Genomic DNA, 17,513 nt, shown 5'->3' with positions numbered 1-17,513 from the left:
AGGCCAGGGACGTTTTCCTCAATTATTCCCTCAAATAAGTTTTCCAAGAACACCAGTTATTCTTAGGTTTGGCTGTTTAACATAATCCCTAATTTTTAAGATAATCCTTAATTTCTTAGAGGCTTTGTTCATTTTTTAAAATTATTTTTTCTTTGTCTTCATCTGATTAGGTCAATTCCAAAGCCTTGTCGTCAAACTCTGGAGTTCTTTCTTTGACTTGTTTCAGTCTATTGTTGAAACTGTTGGCTGGACACAGTGGTTAATGCCTGTAATCCCAGCACTTTGGGAGCCCAAAGGGGGCAGAGGACTCGAGGCCAGGAGTTCAACACCAGCCTGGGCAACAAACCCCTTCTCTATTAAAAATACAAAACTTAGCCGGGCTGGTGGTCTCAGCTACTTGGGAGGCTGAGGCATGAGAATATCTTGAACCTGGGTGGTGGAGGTTGCAGTGAGCCAAGATTGTGCCACTGGACTCCAGCCTGGGCAACAGAGGAAGACTCTGTCTCAAAAAAGAAAAAGAAAAAAGAGAACAAAGAAAATGTTCACTAAACTTTGTATTTCTACAAGTTTGTCTTTCATTGCAAGAAGTTGTGATTTTTTTATTTATGGTATCTATTTCTCTGGAGAATTTTTATCTATATCCTGTATTGTTTTTTACATTTCTTTAAGTTGTTTTTTGCCTTTCTCTGCTATCTCCTTGAGTAGCTTAATAATCAACCTTATGAATTATTTATCTGGCACTTCAGAGATTTCTGCTTGATTTGGATCCATTGCTGGGGAGCTGGTATGATCTTGTGGGGATGTTATAGAAACTTGTTTTGTCATATTACCAGAATCACTTTTCTGGTTCCTTCTAATTTGGGTAGACTAACTCAGTGAAGAGGTCTGAAACTCAAGGGATGCTATTCACATTCTCATGTCCCATGGGTTGATCCCTTGACCCAGGCCATGAACTATCCCTGCTGAGAAAGCAAGCATGGCTTTTGGCTTTTAGACTTTACCTCTTTCTGTCTGCCCTCTCTGTCAGTGGCAACTTCTGAGCTCCTGTACTAGCTTGCTTATATCCATAGCAGCTCCCACTTGTCCCCCAGACTCTGCTCAAGAAAATTGATGCCTAGTCAAAAAAGCACTACCAGTTTTAGTTGGGAGCTTCCTTTGCCCAGCAACCCCTCTGCAATTCCACTGGCTGCCTTCCTCAAGGGCCCCTGTGAGATATAGTTAGAGGTTGCTTCCCACAGCTCAAGCTGGAGACTGGGAATGTATTCAAGGCACTTCCCACTGCTACTTTTACTTTTATATTTCTTGGGACTCCGTAAACCCATTTCATCTCTAGGCAAGGTTAAATCCTTCTTTTGTGATCTGGATTTTCAGATTCCCCAGTGCAGCTCTGTATTCCGAGGTAGGTTTTCCCCTTCTCACACTTTGGAAACTCGCATTTTTTTACCCGTCACAGAATTTGCAGCAGTGTGCTGCTCTTTCAAAGGATCTGTGAATTCTTTTGGTTTTCCTGGTACGTTCCTGTAGTGGTTCTTGGACTGAAATATCATGGTGTGAATCTCCACATGCTATTCTGTTCATCCGTGTGGGAGCTACATGTTTGCCCTGTCTCCTATCCACCATCTCCCCCCTACTCATTCCTTTTAAACATTTTAAATAGTGCTAATAGCATTACATTATATATGAGCAACTAAGGAGTAAAGATAAAAAATGAATTTAACATTGCATTCTAAGTGTTAAAAGCCAAAACAGGATTATAGCTGCTGGATTTCTCACTTTGAAATGCAAATTAGTGGAGGTTATGCAGGTTACCAAGAAATATAGGATTTAGCCCAGAGATCTAAATATGAAGTTAAATTTTCTGTTTCAAATACTGTTCAGATCTGTCCTGCACGGAGTTCCTTTATTTGATTTTTGCTTTGTAATCAGCACATTTTAACTTTTAGCCATATCTCACCTACATAGAGTACTATGTGCATTCTTACCAGGAAAAGGTTATTGTATATTAAATAATCAAGCTTTAACAGCTATTTGGAAAATTTAATACAAATTCATGTTTCACTTGAGGGTTTATAGTGAAGTTAAAATTCATTTTGGTACTTTCTATCCCAAAATTTGCTTATGGCATAGTAGTTTTCCTCCTATATACAAAGAATATTTAATATTTGAATTTTAATAAATTTATAATATAGCATTTGGAAAATAAAAAAGAAAATATAAAGCTGTGTGACCTCAACAAAACATAAATACTACCATAAACTTTGTGACAGATATTGCATGTCTTTTTCTACACTCACCTCACTTTATTATGATATGCATAATATACAGACACATCTCTTCTTGTACCAAAGCATGATGAAATAACATTTTGTAATTATCTTCACATTTAACAGTTTGTCAACATACCATGCATATTTCCTTTGTTAGTATTAATACCAATTACTTTATTATCATTATGTCATTAATTACACATATATTTTAATAAGCTACATACAAAATAATTCAATGTTATTATATATTATGTATTAATCTACCTAATATATTATTAATATATAACCTTATTAATATAATTATATATTATGTATTATCTATAATTATTATATATTATATATATAATAATATATATATAATATATATATAATAATATATATATTATATATTATGTATTAATCTATGTAGATTAATATTATTATATTATATAATATATATACATATAATATTAATATATATACATAATATATATATATTAATGCCTGCCAATTCCCTGTCACATGGATTTATTTATTCACTCTCCTAGTTAACTTTTTTCACAATATAAGCAATACTATTATAAGCATTCTATATAAAGAGTATTTTTCAATAATGAATTATTAGAAATGAAATGTATGGGTCAAATTGCACACATATTTAAACGGGATGGAATAAATTTCTCCATTGAAATGATTTACAAATTTATTATCCCACAAGTAGTGTAATAGGGGTCCACTTTTCCCAACATTTGTGATGGCAGCAACCAAACATTTTATTCCCTCTTCTTATTTCATCTCATAGAGAGAAGCTAATTCTCTTTTTAAATGACAGTGACAGAACCAAAAATAAATATTTATTTAGCACATTCCAATGTTATTGGATTCTGAGGCCACAGGTACATTAGAAATGAATAAAAACTTTATAATATTTAATTTTCAAAATATAATAATTACACATATACATTTTTGATCATAGAAAAATAAGTGATATGACTGTATGTCATATTATTAACAAAAAAAGTTTGTGTTTTTTTTTTCATTCATCCATGTGAAAGGCAGGGTACTCGGGTCACTGGGTTTTTGACATGTTTTACAAATAGTCATTGTATGCCTTGTTTATTCCAAGGGTTCCCTTAGGAAATATAAAATTCAACTTTTGGTCACTTCAGTTTCTGATTCCCTTACAGATTGAATGCAAACAATATTAGCATACATATTACAGTTAAATTCTTCTGAGCTGATTTATTTGTGTTTCATCAAATACATTGGAGTTATTAAATATAAAAGTCACAAAAAGAAAGCTAAACTCAGCTATTTTTATTAATATACTTTTATATATTCAGAGAGCTGTACCAATATTTCAAGAACTCATATCTATTTAGTGCATAAAAAACAATAACATGAGAAAAAGTAATGACTGATAAAGACAATTTTTTCATAACAAATCCTTATTTTGAAATGGTATGTTAAAAAAGATAAATCAGTAGGGAATTTGATTAATTCACTGTATTGTAACCTTATGTCTTAATTTTATTCCTTTTTTCTTTTCTCTATTTTTTTCCTTTCTTTTTAACATTTGACTTTTGGTATAGAATAATGATTTAGTTAAGCATTCCTTGGAATAAATAATAACTCCTCTCCTTCATCCAATAAGCTCATAATAAATATTTGTTAAGTGAATGAATGAATAATACAATTGATATTTCCTCTATTTTATTTAATTCATATCATTCATGACAGTTTACAGACGGGATTTAAATTAAGTGAGAAAACATAGAGTATTAATTTCATATAAAATAGAAGTAGGAAATGTAACTTCAGATGACAGAGAAAAATTGGTTTCCAAATTATTATATAAAATACTATCTTATTTCATAGAATCACTAGGGAATTTGTTCTCAACAATATGACAGGAATTTTTCTACAAAATTAATCAAAGCAAAAGAAAGTGCTATGCAAGAAATCATTACAGGTTAGAATAAAAGAATTGCAAATGATTGGAAAGCTGTAGCATGTAGGAGATTATTATCAAAGATTTGCCAACAAATCAAATAATCTTTGAAGAAAGTAAAAATAACTTTTTTCATGTTCAGATTAAAAAAGACGGAATATTTACTAAAAACTCACTAATATTTAAGTTAAATTTCTGATTAATGTCAAAATTAGGCATGTTTTATTTAAAAAATCGTTATTAACTAAAGTAACTTTTTAAACATAAGCATCCTTGAGTTATACAGAATAACAGATTATTTAAAGATACAAAGTAAAGTATTTATAAAATAGGTTGAAAATGCAAAACTGTTACCTTGGATAACATTTTAATATTGTAAGATAACATCTTGATATTTATTTATAGAATGAACACTCTTTTATTGTCACTCCACAGTTCACAGTTTAGTGATTTTTACAGTCTGTGCAGAAAACAAAAAAACTATAAGTGAAAAATCCTAGGGGCAGAAGTGTCCTTTCTGTGCTAAGGTAACCCGATTCAAACAATACAGTAGCAAAAGAAACTGTATGCTTTGCAAACAGGGCTCGTTCATAAGCCTATGACAGACTCAAAACAGCCAGTACTTGGCTCAATGTGCTTCTGTAGCTTTCTCGAGATCATTATTTTATGTTTGAATTTGTGCCTTGTGTATGTGAAGTTTGGTGGGACAATTGAGCATGTACCCATGTGAGAAGAGGAGCTTTGTGTAACGCCCATGTATGCCATTCCTTGCCACCCTTCTCAAATAGGGCTTGCCATGTCTCCCAAGCATAGAATCTTGATGGACCTATGATGTGTTCCCAACTGACTTCAACAAGACTCAAAGCAAGCACAAGGTAAATATCGTGAGGTCTATGACTGAAGTGCTGGTTGCTGATAGTCCCAAGGGGCCAAATTTTCCACTGGAACTAGAACTTGAACTCAGAAAGATGGTGGCATTCTGAGAAATATCAATGACCAAGGAACCCTATCATATGCTTTTTTACTTGTGATACTTCCCTGAATTAGCTAATCTCTTAAATTCATGACGTACATGGAACACCCCATAGTACCTTTACCTTTTGGTCCTTCATTACTCACCAGCAAGGTAAAGGCAGAAAATTTTGGTAAAATGTACACATATTAGAAGTAGAATAAAATCAAATGAGTTAAATTTGTGTGAGATTTTTACTCTTCTAATAAGAATGGAATACAGAAGGATACATGAGCCACAAAATATGAATTATAATAATCTAGTAATTCCACAAATTAGGTAAATGACCTCATATTTGTATTAGACACTGACATTGCAAAATAGAAAGATGAGTGATAAAATTAACGTTAACAATTTAAAACTGTATGTTTTTAACTTATGTCATTAGATAGAAAATGTTACAAATGCCCTGACAAGTAGAGAAAGAGCAGCCATGGAAAATAGAAAAAAGTCATTTTATATTTTAGTACACTATAAAATATTTATATCTGATTTTGAAATAAGGGGTCTCACATACTTTCTTTTGCATTAGATTTGAAGTAGTTAGCCAACCATGCTCTCAGACTAAGACTCAAACTGATTATTCTACTTTTATTAGTCATGGCATCTGAAATCCTATGTCAAACTGATGGGTCTGATGGGTCAAACTGATGGGTCTGTCAATGACATGCACATAAAGAAGATACTGAAATAGTAAAGGCTACAATTATCAAGAATGGGGACCAAAATAAAAAGCAATAGATTTTGTTGTGAACAGACAAAATATCAAGAAATATGGCAAAATCTGTAAAGTTACAAAGATTATGGAGCATCAAATGCAAGCAAAATTTTAAAAAAAATCCTTCAAAAATAATGGAATGGACTGGGCGTTGAAACCAACCTGGGTAACATAGTGAGAGCCCATCTTAACAAAAAATACAAAACTAAGCCAAGCGTGATGGCACACATCTGTAGTCTCAGTTACTCAGGAAACTAAGGCAGGAAGATCACTTGATCCTAGGAGTTCAAGGCTGACATGATCATACCACTGTACTGCAGCCTGGGTAACAGAACAGCAACCTGTCTCTTAAAAAAAAAAATGTGGTCCAGAATAGCTGTGATGTCAGAACCATAAAAAGAGGAGGAAGGCATCAAGTGGTCCAGGTCTTGGATGTTCTGTTCTTTCAAGCCAATCTTTTGAGAAAATCTAATCACAATTAGTAAAAGGAAAGAGGATGGCAGTCAGTGTGATGTGGCCAGTCTCTGTCCTGCCATGGCAAGGAACTTAAAAATTGGGGGCCTTTTAGCCAAAGGAGTCTGTTAGTTTGTTGGAAAGGGTTAGGACTTCTATTTCAGTCCTCTACATATATTTTCGTTTCTCTAGGGTATGTACCTAGGAGTTGATTTGCTGAATCCAATAATAAGTGTACATTTTCACTTTATAAATAAATTTGCCAAGCCCTAGTGACTGAGCCATTTTATATTACCACAAAATATATGACAGATCATTTTTCTTTATTCCAGCATTTGTTTGCAGTCTTTATTTTAAACATTTTAATGGAATGTCATTATGGTTTTTGTTTACATTTCCCTTAATCACGATGATCACATTTTCATGTGCTTATTCATATATCTCCCTTTGTGACCACTCATTTTTATTTATATTTATTGTGAATTTATACAATTAGTTATTTAAATAGTTTTATGTGCCAACTTGGCTAGACTATAGTACCCAGCTGTTTAGTCAAACACTAATCTAGGGGTTGCTGTGAAAATATTTTGTTACCTTCAATAACATGGGTAGGCCTCATCTAGTCAGTTGAAGGTCTTAAGCTCAAAAAACCCAAGATTTTGTAGAGTAGAAGAAACTTCGCCTCAAGGCGGAAGAATCAACTCATGCCTGAGTTTTTAGCCTGCCAGCCTCCTCCACAAATTTTATATTTGCCACAATTGTATTACCTAATTCCTCAAAATAAATCTCTCTCTATATATATGTATATACACACACAATTTTCATATTTACATACATGTATACACATATACGCATATGTAGGCATGTGTATATATGTATATATATAATATACAACATGCATATATGTGTATATATAAACATACATAACAATTTTCTCACAATCTCTTTGTTTATGAAATTTAAAATATTTTATCTTTTTATATAGAACCAATTTTTAACTACCGTTACCCTACATTTGATTCCTATTTTCTACTTTATTAATTTCTGCTCCTTTTTTACACTTTCTATTACATTTTAGGTATGCTGTTTTACAAACTTTATGATTTGCATGATTAGCTAAGATGCAACTTTCTGTCTTTTCCAATATATGTTCTTCAATGCGATTTCCCCTAATGTTATGGATTCTGCAATCAAGTTTTTATTATTTTTTACAAACACAATACCAACTATATTTATCTTAACATAATTTTTATTTAAAAGTATAGAATTTTAAATATACATTTCTTCAGTGTGATTTTTTTTTTGGTGGACCTATAGGTTATTTTGAAGGATGTTTCCAAACTTGCACATTATTTGGTGTTCTTTATTTATACTGAGTTCTAATTTAATTTCATTCTGATCAAAGAATGTACTTTATATGATAATTGTTTTAATATGTTCTCAGATTTGCTTTATTAACTAATATATGGTCAACTTTGTAAAAGTTTAATCAGTTCTTGAAAATAATGTATATTCCTTTTATCATGAGATCGAGGTGTTCACCAGAGTATATAAGTTAGTTTGTTGTTATGTTGTTTATTTAACTCTTCTCCCGTCATGGTGGTAAGGCACAAAGTTTGCCCTTGCAATTTTGCAGTACTTGCCTTATGTATTTTGAAGCTATGTTATCAGATGCACAAAAATTCTAATTATTCTATTATGTTGCTTTATTTTGTCAATTTAGCAAATGTATCATTGATAATATGTGGTGATTTTTCTTTTTCCCTTTTAGTCTACTTAATCTGACATTTGTATAGCTGCCACAATATACAGTTTTTTCTTTTGGTCTTTCTGCAACCTCAAGTTTTTTAAATTGATCTTTATGTTATAGATTAAACCAAACTACCGTTTAATAATATCTCTCATCCATTTTTGAACAGTACAAATAACTTTGTGAAGTTCTTTGGAACTCATAACTAGCTTCTGGCCTTTTTTTATCCAAAATTGTAGTACTCTTTGTTATTATAATTCCAGGATGATTTATTAGTATTTCATTATCATTGTAACTATCATCACTCTTATTATCTGTTATACTATCGATCTTTGCTTAGATTTACCCATATGCACATCAATCTCTGCACTGACTATTCCTTTTGGGATTTTACCGTTACCCTCTGGGTTCACTGTTGTATTTTGTGAAGTTAGTGGTCTACTTTCTTTCAGCATGGGATTTTTCCCCTTTCTATGTGTGTCTGTAAACAATTTTCTCTTGCATGATGGCACATTTAGACATACAATTCTATATTGACAGTTATTTTAACTCACCACTCAGAAGATATTTTACTATCTTATAGTTTAGTCTTTTTCAGGTGAGAAAACAGGCCTAATTCTCATGATCATTAACTTCTAAGTACTCTGTCCTTTTCCCTCTTACTACTTTTAAAATATTGTCCTTGCTGTTGAGTTTTGTTATTTCAGTACAACACGCCCAGGTGTGCATTCATTTTTTATCTTGCTCAAGTCTCTTTATAACTCTGCATACCGAGGATCTATTTATTTTATGAATTCATAAAAATTCAGTGATACTTTCTTTCAGCTGTATTGCTTCCCTATTCTCTATCTGCTTTTTCTGAAATGCCTTAATGATTAGTGCAATCCTTGATCCATGTTCAGTGACTTAAATTCTATTTCTTTTTTGTCTTCTTTTTATTTCTCTATGTTATATTAGAGACATTTAGACCTATGTTTTTTTTTTCAGTTGTGTATAATTTACTTGTTAATCTATACATTGAAGGTTTTGTCTATTTTAAATGAATAATGATTTTTATTTATAAAAATTTGAGTTCTCTTTCAAAGCTGTTTTTTACTTTTCAGAGCCTCTAATACTTTTATGCACTCGAGTTCTTTATACCCTTAGCAATACCAAACATTTAATTTAGAGTCTAATTTATCTGGTATGTGAGGTTTGGGAGGAGGGGTGGATTTGAATATTGTGACTTTTTTGCTACTGACTCATTCATGATGGATTTTCATGTTTGTTATATTTTGTGATTTTGACTTATGAACTCATATTCAGCTGAGCTTTATCTGTATAAATAGCATATGACCTGGATCAAGTTGCATCTATTCAGAGATAGACATGGTTTGCTAGCGATAAGAAATCCAGTAGGATTTGCCATAAACAGACAAATTGTTTTCGTTAATACCTCTCACTGAAGATTCCTAATGTCATGAATAGTAAAAACTCAATCCAAAACATCAGCACATACAGGCCCATACTTATGGATAATGATGATTATTCTGACTTGGAATTCAGACCAAGACGGACAAGTTTGTCTCACGTCTCTCTGTATTCATGAGCAGAATTTTTTTACATTATAGCCTTTTCCTCAGAAGAGAGCCTTTTGAGATCTCATCTTTATTCATGAATCTTAATTCCATTATACCACTTCAAAAGGAGCAAGGTTTCACCTTCTGTCTCTACCTGATGTTAATGCTTTGGGTTCCAAGTCCCTGTTCACTTTTTAGCACCTGAGGATTTCACTACTTTCCTGTAAACTCAACTAAGCATTTTGATAATGGAGGCAACTTTAATATTTCATTCTGGTGGTCTATAATGCTATTAGCAAAAACTTTTGAGATAATCTATTCTAGTGTATTGACAAAAATGGAAATCTGCAAATCAATTTTGGATCCAGGATATTAATCACCTATTCTTCACTGAAAACTTTATATTTATCAGAATACTTACATATAACTAGGTTTTTATCTCCCCCAGATCACTAGAATATAAGTTATTTAGGGGTAACACATTGTCTCTCTTATTCACTATTGTACCCTCAGCTCATACAAGAGCGACTGACATGTAATAATAGATGCTTCATACTAATCTGTTAAGTACATGTATAATGAATAAATAAATTCATAAAATTGTCATTAATCTAACAATTCCCGCATTCTGAAATCATTATTAAATGATAGTCTATAGGTTAGCCCCATCTTTTACACCTGTGAGTTAAACACAAGTTTCATGATATAGACTAGCGGTCAATTTTTATTCTACTTATTAATCCCACATTAACCTTTCTGCAGATAGATAGATGTGCAATCATGCTTATGATCATCCTTACTTTGATACTGATATTTCTGAAGGCCAAAATTTATTGAATTTTTAAATATTCAATTATAAAACTCATGAAAATTTGCCTCAAAACCTCAGTAAAATAGCATTATAAGAATCTATAGGACTATAGAGAAAGTATGAAGAGGGCAAATTATCTTACTACTTTAATTACTCATTTCCCCATGACAGAGGCACATCCTGCTAGACATTCTTTTGGTACACTTTCACTTTCCTCCTCAATTATTGATTATTTACATCTGCCACAATCTATTTTCTCCATGGTAACACTTTCTAATTAACTTTTCAACCTTGCCAAAAATATAAAAATCTTATTCTTTGAGCCAAGTTCATAAACAGAAAAAGAAAACTGCTGATGATTATGCCCAGCTTTTGAATTGGATTTTAATCTAGGCTGAAACACTGGACTTTATGTAAAGAATTCAGAGCTTTATTAATAAGAATATAGGAAAAATATAGATAGCAGATAGATATTAGATAGATATTCTATCTGATGATGTAATCTTTATTGCTGGTATCTATTTTTCGAAACATTTAAATCTGATGAAATTTCCAATTGGCTCTCTTTGATTTAGGTTACAATGGAATGCTAGATATGTAATTTCCCCAGTGGTCATATTCTTCTCTAAAGAAAATAAGCAGAAAGTCCCCTAAATGACCCTACCATGGTATCTGTAAGGTATTCTGAATCTTTCATATTATGGTGGCTGAATACAATATGCAACAAACTGCCAAGTCTCGATCTGCAGACCAGCTCTCTCTCTGTGCTTTACACCTGTGTATCTAACTGCCTACTGTGCATCTCTGATAACATGCACAGTAAGCTACAATATGCTCAGCAGGCTCACTGTTTATTACTCTTCCCCTTTCCCACAAAATACAAAATACCTGATCTTCCTCTTATATTCCCCATCTCAATTTCCTTCCTTGCCACTACATATTAGAGGCCTCTGATTCCCTAGTTCTTAACCCCTTATACATCCTATTATCTCTTGATTACTTCAATTGATTGCCATCCCTAATGCCACGCTTAGTTTGTGCCATCATTGTCTCTTGCCTGGTTTAACTGGGTCCCAGCTTCTAGTTTGTTTTCCCGTATTTCTTTCCCTATATGTAGGCAGAGTGATTTCTTAAAGCCAAAAGATCAATGTCATTCCCCTGCTTAACACGTACTGTCAGATCCTGAAGGTCCTTCTTGCTGCAGACCTAATTGGGTCATTTACTATATGCATTAAGCTCCAACAATGCTGAACCCTGTTCAGATGGCCAGAACTGACATACGCCAAATTATTATCTTGATACATTCTTCTTCCTGTAACTCGAGGGTTTTTCTTCAATCTCTAGAAAGACAGTCCCGATTTCCCTCAAACCAAGACCAGGTCATACATTCTTCCTAAGTACTTTCATCAATTTTTGAAATTAAACCCATAGTAGTTATTACCACATTGCAGCAATTGACTACTTTTTCTTCTACTTCACTTCCCCTTTAGCAACCAACAACAAAACTTGGACTTTATTAGCAACATAAATTCTGTTATATTATCTGGAAATTACAATAATTTTTTAAAGGAGCTATATGTATATTTCTGAAACTTCTTAGAAGAAATGACTAGCAAATATTTTCTATTATGGTATCCCTTCATGGGGATTGACAGTAAGAATGGCTGCCATTTTCTGGTATGATAAATAAATTAATTTGTGTGTGTGTGTGTATATATATATATATATATATATATATATATATCTTATATCTTAAAGTAAGTTAATATATTCTAGATTGCCCACTGTATTAATATTTATCAACTAGAGCTCTATTGCAATTTTGTTTGGGGCGATACTTTGTTGTATGGGACAATACTTTGTTGTATGGGACTGGCTTTATTTCAAGATGTTTAAAATTTATGGGCACTCCATCTTGATTATATGCCAGTAACACTGCCAGCGATTGTGAAAACCCAATCACACAGATTTCCAATTGCCCACTGGAGAGAAAAGAGGCAATAGCACTCTTAGTTAAGAAGCACTGTTCTGTAAATACGTGCTATTCTTTTGCTCAATAGCTTGAGGCTGTATTTGCATTTGCGTCAGCTTTGGATCTTCAACTTGGATAGAATTGCAAAAGGATTACATAAATCAATTTTAACACCAAGGACATATTTTGTTGCTGTTTTTATTGGTAACATTCTATTATAGCCCTTATTTCAGTGTACTACTTTAATGGGTCTCCATACAATTTATCTCTTGGTTTTCTTTGGTTTTTTGTTTGTATTTCTAGGTCAAACGACCTGCAGTGAGCAGGGAATATGACTTTAGTTGCCCAGCACTGTGAGAGAATGTTGGGACCTTTGCCTCAATATTAGACTCAGGAACTAAAAACCCAAATTCAACAGAAATACTATTGCTATAGCACATTCATATTGATTCAGACTTACTGAATGTATTTATTTTTAGGAAGTATTAACAAACTTTGGTAAGAACTAAACTCTAAACATTCTGGTCTCTGTGGTGGCTTTAAAACACAGCCACGCATTGATACCCTTCCCTTTGAGAAATGAAGTCTGTTTTGCTTGTCCTTGAATCTCGTGACTGTTTTGACAAGCAGAGCATGGCATAAACACCATTAGGTGACTTTTATGGCTATCCTATAAAGACCTCGTTCACTGAAATATTCATTCATGGACCCCGAACCTCTATGCAAAAAGTCCAGTAACCCAGAGATTGTCATGTTTGGAGAAAGCCCAATCTATGTACAGAGGCAATGAAAAGACAATCTGATCAACGGGTTCAAGTCTTACCATCCCAGGCACCAGACAGGTGAGTAAAAAGTACCCAGATAACTCCAGCCCCCAGGTGTTCAAGTCACCCCAGGCATTTGAAGCTTTCAATCCAAGATCCTATTCATCATGGAATAAAGGAATACATTAATGAGACCAGAATCTCTGAGCATAATACAATAATTTTTGTTTAATCCCACTAGCTTTTGGGGTAGCTTTACACACAGCATTAGCTAAATGAAGTGTGTGTGTGTGTGTGTGTGTGTGTGTCTATGCATATATACACTGATATGATTTGGATCTGTGTTCCTGCCAAATCTCTTATTGAATTGTAGTGCCCAGTGTTGGCGGCGAGGCCTGGTGAGAGGTAATTGAATCATGAGGGCAGATTTATTAATTTATTATGAATGGCATAGCACCATCCCTTTGGTACTGTCCTCCTTACAGTAATTCTCATGAGATCTGGTTGTTTAAGTATAGCACCTCCCCCATAGCTCTCTCTAGTTCCTGCCCCTGCCATGTAAGATACCTGCTTCCCCTTTGTCTTCTGCCATGATTGGGAGCTTCCTGAGGCCTCCCCAAAAGCAGAAGCTGCTATGTTCCCTTTACAGCCTGCAGAACCATGAGTCAATTAAATCTCTCTTCTTTATAAATTACCCAGTCTCAGGTATTTTTATGGCATTGTGAGGATGGGCTAATACATATATTAATACATAAATGCATTTGTGTACATAAATACATATGTGTGTATATTTAAATATGGTTATACACACATACACACAGCCAAGTATAAAGTAATATTAACAAGTGATATAAGGTAAGAGTAAGGTGATCTAGATTGTAGTTTTAGTTGTGTGCAGGTTAGTCCTCATTGTGAGTCAACCTCTTAATATCAAGTTTCACATTTTTGAAGTAGGGAAAACAATGTTTTTGCAAAGGTCCTGTGAGATCAGCATCAAAACATATATGTAAGCACTTTGCACTTCGTAAATGGAAATATTAGTTTTAAGATAAATTATTTCCATGCTAAGGAGATAAGTAATTTTTTTAAGTCTTGGTAATAATCAGACAGATGTGACATTAATGCCCAAGTGATAATCATTTCTATAGATTTTATATCATTATTTGCAATGTCGCTTTTGCAGATTAAGAAATGCATGTAGTGTCATGGATTATGATTACAGTTTGCTGCTCAAATTCACTGCTGGGCACTATAAAGCACTAATCAAGTTTATAAATTTCTGTGACTAAATGGAAACAATCAAGAACTAGAATTCTTTGAAACCTTTAATAAAAAATACTATCGGGAAATATAAACACTCTGCTTTTTCCAAAATATTTTTTCAAGGGAAAGCCTACATGCTTACTATAAGCCTATCGCTACTCTATAGCTTCAATTCTCGTCTATAAGAGAGACTGAAATATCATCCCTTCTTATCTTAAAACATTAATTGTCTTCTCACCACTGTCTTTCTTAAGACCAACAATACAAAATCTCCCCCTAATTAATCTTCCTGCAGTTCTCCTTGTCTCACTTAATGGAAAAATTCTTCTTTCAGTTTGCATGGGCCCAAACTTTGGAATCATCCATGAGTCTTTTCTTTCTCTCATAAATCACAACCCACATTTTTTCCTTCAGCAAATCCTACTGATGCCACCTGCTAACAAATTCAGGGGCTGACCACATCTCACTAACTCCATTGATATCACTTTACCCCAAGCCACCATCTTCTGCCTTTTGAAATAGCCAACTGACTAGTCTCAGGAATTCCATGCTTATCGCTACTGTTGTCTAAGCAGCACAGCCACAGTGATGCTTCCAAAATTCAAATTGGATTACCTTTCCTCTGCTGAACCTCTCCAATGACTTCCCATCTTACACATGGCAAAATTCTTACAATGACCTACACAACCTGGCTCCTTTATGATGTCATCTCCTAATATTCTCAATTTGTTTCGTTCTAGTCTAGCAACACTTACCTTCTGACTATTTCTAGAACCTTCCAGGCATGCAATGATTTCAACAGCTTATAACTGCTATTCCTGCACCTGAATCTTTCACTTCTTCCAATTTGGCTCTTTAATGTTATCTTCCTGGGGAAATTCTTTGTGAACGCTGTTTTTATTAACTAAATATGAACACTCACAAACATTTTCAAAAGCAGAGAGAGCAGGATTATGAACCCCCATGCATATATCATCTAGAGAAAAAAAAATATCAACTTATGGTCGAATTTCATACATGGTCCTTTCTATTTACCTGCACTGGACCATAGAGTATTTTCAAGAAAATGCCAAACATGATATTATTTCATTCATAAACACAGTCTCACTTATTGAATGTATACATCTCACCTTGGGCAACACCCTTTTCCTTTACTTGCTTTTTCTTCATACCACTTATTATCTAATATTTTGTATCAATTCCTTCTTTGATTTACTTTCTCTTTTCAATCTCCATTAGAATGTAATCTCTGTAAGGGTGAAGAATTTTATAGTTTGTTCACTGATACATTTACATTGATTATTATGACCATATAATAGTACTGGCCACATAAGTATTCAATAAACATTTGATGACTATGAAAACGTATTCCTTGGTGCTCACGTAAATAATATTTACGTGACGTGCCTTTACTAAATATGCATTGTTCCTCCTAGCTATATATAAAAAGAAGCATAATCCCAAATGCTGAATCTAGAGTTTCAGATATTAAGCTATGTGCTGGTGAGAAATGGCTCTTAGTTTGCATTATCCTTGCAAAAGGAATGAATCACACAACGTTCACTTCCTAGCATACTCAGAAGGTGAACCTAAAATGCTTTTAAAATATTCAATTTACATTTCTGAAAAAGAAACAATCACATATTCAATCTAACAATATTTGCATGCACCTGCCAACAGACAAATGCAATCATTAAGCCTATAGAGGGATGTATGCATGTGGAAACAATACTACATTCACATGACAAGAAAAGGAAAATAACTGTACAAATGTGTCCACTGGTATTAGTGCTGAATACTAATAACGTGTCAGTATCCTGAAGTGACTAAATATATGCCAAAGCGTGCTTGCCGTTTCAATCATTTCAAATAATTTCAACAAATAAAACTATTTTGGAATTCATCTTTCATCCAGAGAACGATTCTGCACAATCTCCTCTGGGATTCATTTAAGGCCAGCTTTTCTCTATTATACTTTGTGCATAGCCTTGGGCTTATTGTGAATTTCCATGGTTGATTTTATTTTATATGAATGCCAGGATCATATACTTTCACTTCAATTCATTATTCTGGCCTTAGCATGACCTTCAGGTTTTATTTTTATTGCCCTTTTCTCAACCATCAACAATCCTGGTTTTATTGCAATAGAACAATAATGTTACATACTTTGGAAAATAAGGTAATTAAGACTTACTTTAGTTTCAACATGTGTTCTTTGAACCACAAAGTCAGTACATTTTTCAAAGCATTTAGAGTGTCCAATCATCATGTATAAAAATGAGCATGTGAAATGACATAGGTTTGCAATATAAAAGTATAGATAATATTTTCCTTGGCCTCTGTTTCTGCTGGAAATAGAAAGCACCTTTGACTCTCTCCATTCTGTAATCAACAGCATTTTGGGGTCCTGGAACTCCATGGTCCCAAAGCAGAAGATGTGAATCAAAACTTTGAGCATCTTTTTTATAAATATTTATATGTAGTAGTTGAATTACCTTTCGATATTGGTCACAGATATTATTATTGCTCTGGAAAATAGCTGCATTTAATAACTTTTTTCATTTTCCACTATAAGGAATTAACAGAAGCAAAACCCTTGGAGAAAGAGAGAGAGAATAATCTAAAAAGGCATCTTGGCCGGGCGCGATGGCTGACACCTGTAATCCTAGCCCTTTGGGAGGCCGAGGCAGGTGGATCACAAGATCAGGAGATCGAGACCATCATGGCCAACACGGTGAAACCCCATCTCTACTAAAAAAAAAAATTCCCGGCCGGGCGCGGTGGCTCACGCTTGTAATCCCAGCACTTTGGGAGGCCGAGGCGGGCGGATCACGAGGTCAGGAGATCGAGACCACGGTGAAACCCCGTCTCTACTAAAACTACAAAAAATTAGCCGGGCGTGGTGGCGGGCGCCTGTAGTCCCAGCTACTCGGAGAGGCTGAGACGGGAGAATGGCGTGAACCCGGGAGGCGGAGCTTGCAGTGAGCCGAGACTGCGCCACTGCACTCCAGCCT

The 17,513-nt window shown here is 33.9% G+C and overlaps 1 long non-coding RNA gene across 1 annotated transcript in view; it reads right to left on the bottom strand.

The window, feature by feature from the left end:
- The window catches only part of LOC129480345 (uncharacterized), a 169,539-nt gene extending 154,399 nt beyond the window's left edge, over positions 1 to 15,140 (bottom strand). Inside the window, exon 1 of the long non-coding RNA XR_008657000.2 lies at positions 15,115 to 15,140. This is a non-coding gene — a long non-coding RNA (uncharacterized lncRNA). The remainder of the gene's footprint in view (positions 1 to 15,114) is intronic.
- Between the last annotated feature and the right edge of the window lie 2,373 nt (positions 15,141 to 17,513).

The sequence above is a fragment of the Symphalangus syndactylus genome, chromosome 4, assembly GCF_028878055.3.
Source record: "Symphalangus syndactylus isolate Jambi chromosome 4, NHGRI_mSymSyn1-v2.1_pri, whole genome shotgun sequence".
NCBI classification, from domain to species: Eukaryota; Metazoa; Chordata; class Mammalia; order Primates; family Hylobatidae; genus Symphalangus; species Symphalangus syndactylus.
This window is presented reverse-complemented; position numbering and strand designations above follow the sequence as displayed.